This window comes from Elaeis guineensis, chromosome 2 (genome assembly GCF_000442705.2).
Source record: "Elaeis guineensis isolate ETL-2024a chromosome 2, EG11, whole genome shotgun sequence".
NCBI lineage: Eukaryota > Viridiplantae > Streptophyta > Magnoliopsida > Arecales > Arecaceae > Elaeis > Elaeis guineensis.
The window spans coordinates 87,502,870-87,507,744 of NC_025994.2; positions in this window are offsets into that span (position 1 = coordinate 87,502,870).

Consider the following 4,875-nt stretch of genomic DNA (forward strand, 5'->3'; position numbering starts at 1 on the left):
AGTTCAAGCTGTCCCAGATTACTCCAAGCCTGTCAATGATTCATTCTCAAATATATATAATCCAGGTTGGAAGAACCACTCCAATTTTTTTTTGGAGACCCCAACAGATTCAGGCTCAGACTCAAATTCCTCCAATGCAAAACTTTCAAAATAGACCCCAATACCAGAATTATGTCTATAATAGAGGTCAGCCTAGTCAGTCTATCCAGCGTTTATATCACAATCAGCCATCATATCCACCTTCTTAGTAGACTAATCTAACCGATAATAGATTTAATCAACTTCAATAATTGATTATGACCCAACAGGAATCTATCGTCAGGTTAGAAGCATAAATAGGATAATTAGCTGAGTCTACCATGAGAAGAGAACCAGATTAACTACCAAGCCAATCTATCGCAAATTCCAGAAACAACCCACCTACCATCCACCAACCATCTGGATCTAATCATCAATTCAATGTCCCCTCTAAAAACCTTCAATTTGAGAATGTCAATGTAATTACAGAACTTAAAAGTGATAGGATTATTAAGAACCCATATCAAGATCAGGTGAGAGAGGTTAATACTGATGCTAGCCAAAAGGAAGAAGAGGTTAGTACTGAGACTAATCCAATAGAAGAACCTGAGCTCAAAACTGATACTGATGCTGGTTCTAATCTGAGTGAAAAAGATAATAGAAAGAAGAGAGCAGATGAGTTACCCGAGTCATAAAAACCAAGAGTTTCATTTTCTTCAGTCCTAGAAGTCAGTTCTTTTCGCAAAAAGTAAGGAGCACCCAATGAGGAGTTAATGAAATTATTTAAGCAAGTTCACATTAATATAACCCTCCTCGATGTGATTCAGCATGTTCTGGCTTACGCAAAATTTTTTAAGGAACTCTGCACACAAAACTGTGAGCCAAGAACAATAAAGAGAATTATGCTGTCGAAGGATGTCAGTGCAATCTTGTTGAACCCATTGCTTTAGAAAATGAAAGATTCTGATGCTCCTTTTATTTCATGTGTTATAGGAGGCATCACTTTTGATCGAGCCCTGTTAGACTTAGGCCTGTTAGACTTGGGAGCTAATGTGAACCTACTTCCAACCTCGATCTATGAAAAATTTAAGATTGGAAAACTGAAATCCACGTCGATTATTTTGCAATTAGCCGATAGATCAGTAAAAACACCACATGGTCTAATTGAGGATGTCATAGTTAGAGTAAATCAATATTATTTTTTAGTAGACTTCTTCGTACTTGATTTGGAATCATCCCAAAAGCTAAATCAGAATCTCATAATTTTAGGTTGTCCATTTCTGGCCACTGTCAATGTCAATATCAATTGTAAAACATGAGCTATGCATATTTCTTTTGTGGATCAAAAAGTGAGAATTAATATTTTTAATACTTCAAAGTACACTCAAAAGGAGGAATACTATTCGGTAGTTGAATTAATAGATGAAATGGTTGAATCTGATTTCTTCTTAAAATTAATAAAAGATGATTTTTTGGATGAGTCCATTGAAGAAACTCAAGTTTAGGAGGTGAATGTCCTACTTGATTCACCCCACCCACCTTATCCATTAGAAATTGTCAATCCAATATTTGACGTGGAATAAGTGAGGTAGAATTTACATTGGTCTGACTGAAGATGATAAACTTAGTGCTTTCTGGGAGGTAATCCAGCTTTTACTTTTTGATATCTTTTACATTTTGTTTAGGTTAATCAAGTCTTGCTTAGTATTTTTTGCAGGAATTTGAAAATAATATTGGCTAAGTTGGAGGTAGAACCAATTTTGAAAAGACTTCTGCATTAGATGACATCTCTCCTTTTTTTTTCTTTGTATGTACCTTTTATTTTTCTTACTCCATTGAAGACAATGTCGATTAAGTTGGGAGAGAGAATAATAAAATTTTTAAGTTCTCAAGTAAGTTAGTATTTAGCATTTAAGCATCTGATTACACTTAAGAATCGAGTTGAACCAAGCATTTTTAAAAGAAAATTGATGCACGGACCAGAGAGTTTGTGAGATATCGAGGGATCAAGTATTAAGAAAATTTAATAAAGAGTTAAGTTTAGAACTTAAACAGTTTTTTTAAGTATTTTTAAATTTTTCTACCAACATCAAAGAAGAATTTACTTCTTATAGGTTTGTATAGGATAACTATACATTTATATATATATATATATATATATATATATATATATATATATATATATATTTCAAGTATTTCATGCTAAGTAATCAGACCTTTTTGCCTAAGCAAGCATTGAGTTTCACGTCAAAAAGTATGAAAGATAAAGAAGCTTTATTGTAAAGTTAGTTTTAACTCATAGCCTGTTTGATTCGAGTAAGTAAGTCCGAGAGATATTCTATACTTAGTACCCTAAAGCTATCTAGTTCAGAAGTCATTGGCTGATAACTCGTTATATGGATCAAACAGAAAGCTTAAGAGGTTAAGACACTCAATAACGGTACAACGTTAAAAAATAATAATAATAAATAAAGGATGGAAGTAACAATATACTTGTCCATATGAACGTTAATGATTTGGAGATAAAGGTAGGGGTAATTTAGAAAAAGTTCAGAAAAGATTTAATGTTCTTAGCTTAACTTTCATATTAATTAGTATTAATATCCTAGTAACATACCTTACTCATGCTCTACTAAATATCAGTAGTCTTTTTTGAAAATTATCTGATAAAATTTGAAACTCTAAGTTAAATGATACTTAACTTTAGATTCTTTCTTTACTCGAGGACGAGCAAAGTTCAAATTGGGAAGTATGATAAGTCATATATTTTTATATTTATTTTAGATATTTTTGATAATTAATGGTGCTAACATCTTCTAAAAAATTTAATTTCATAAATAAATTAAAATTTTTATAAAAAAATAATTTTAAAAAAATATAAAATTAGAGTATATTAATGAAAAATAGATGTCAAGCTAATTGAGCAATTTAAACATCAAAATAATTAGAGAATTAATGAGCAATTTAATTTATATTTTTTTCTATTTTTTAAGCATAAAATTCGAACAAAATCAAGCAAAAAATATCTAAAAAAATTATTTTAAATAACCTTCGATGCATGGTGGACCGGCTGCTCAGTCCACAGAGTCAAAGGCACTTTCCACAACACAGTACCTCCGATCTTTATCGCGGCTCATGGGCGGACGGATGGCTTTTGCGCGATCGGACGGTTGAGATTGCGTTAAACAGGGGATCGAACGGCTAAGGACGTGCCTTCCCATATGCTTCAGTGGTGGCCCATAGCAGCTGTGCGATCCAACAACCTAAATCAGTTTAAGCAAGATTCGATGGTCCATGTTCATTGCTGGTGGGAGAATTGAGACAGAACTAATTTTTTGAGCACTAATCAATGGTCCAAAGCCGATCTGATGAAGGATCCAACAACCAGCATTGATCTCGATCAAGATAAGGCCTGATCTTTGATTTTTTGGGCTAATCTCGTGCGTCCAAACAAGATCCGATGGTTAGAAATTTAAGATGCGGGTTTGACACGATTTTGAGGACTTTTGGGACTCCATTTGCTACTAGAAAAAGGTAAAAATTTTATTTATAAAAGAGAGAGTCCAGAAATAAGAGAAAAAATAGAAAAAAATAATAAAAAATAAAAAATATATATATATATATAATTTAAAAGAAGTTTAGGGATCCAAGAAAAAGAAGGAGAGAAATCAGTTCGCTCCATGGAGGACAAAGAAAGAAGGAGAGGTCGTCAACCATCTTCCCAATGAAGCTGCACCGATCAACTTTAGATTTTTGTTATGATTTTATTTTATTTTATTTTATTATTTTTTTAAAATTTTTTATAATTAAATTTTAATTTTAATTAATATAAAAATTTATTTTTTTATATTTTAAATTTTTATTTTTTATTTTTATTGCAAGTAGATGCTAAGATCTAATTAGTAGATCTTAGTACCAATTTATTTTATTTTTATACTCTTTAAATTTTTGTTATTTATTTTTATTATAAGTAGAAGCTGGAATCTAAATAGTAGATCTTAATATCAGATTTATTTTTTATACTTTTAATTTTTATTTTTTGATTTAAATTATTTTTTTAAAAATTTTATTTTTTTTATAAAATTAAATATTTTAAATTAAAGTATTATCTTCTCTGTGGATTCGATCTGACTCACTACTTTCTATGTATTTTAAATTTTTAAAAGTCAGAATTAATTTGATAATCATAATATCCTAACGACAACATCACGAGTTATTACAAGCACTCCAATATGATAAGTCATCCGTCGGACAGTGAGGTATGGAAGTAATTTGATACTTGTCACCCTTTATTTACTTAAAAATCATGCAATGTCCGATTGTGTCTATTTATGGATGGCTTTACACCGTTCAGTCATGCAGCGGCTCCTTATTCATGTTGACCAGTCTTTATTACTCCATACAATCTTCTGTCTGGGATGTGTATGAAAGAACATAACATCTTTCTTACATTAGTCATTCCTGGATCATGACATCCTGGTAGAAGTATTGATGTATATCTAAGGCCTCTTGTTGATGAGCTGAAATTTTTATGATCCGATGGCATACATACTTTTGATATATCAAAAAAATAAAATTTTGTAATGAAGAATGCATTAATGTGGACTATTAGTGATTTTTCTGCTCATGGGATACTGTTAAGATGGAGCACTCATGGAAAGCTTGTATGTCCCTACTGTATGGAGAATACATAATCATTTCAGCTTGAGTATGGTCATAAGCCCTAATGGTTCGATTGTCATCGTCAATTCCTTTCTGAGCATCATCCTTTTCGAAAGTAACGAGATAATTTCAGAGAAATAAAATAAAGAAGGATCATGTACCCCTGCACCTCAGTGGTATGAAAGTATTTCAGAG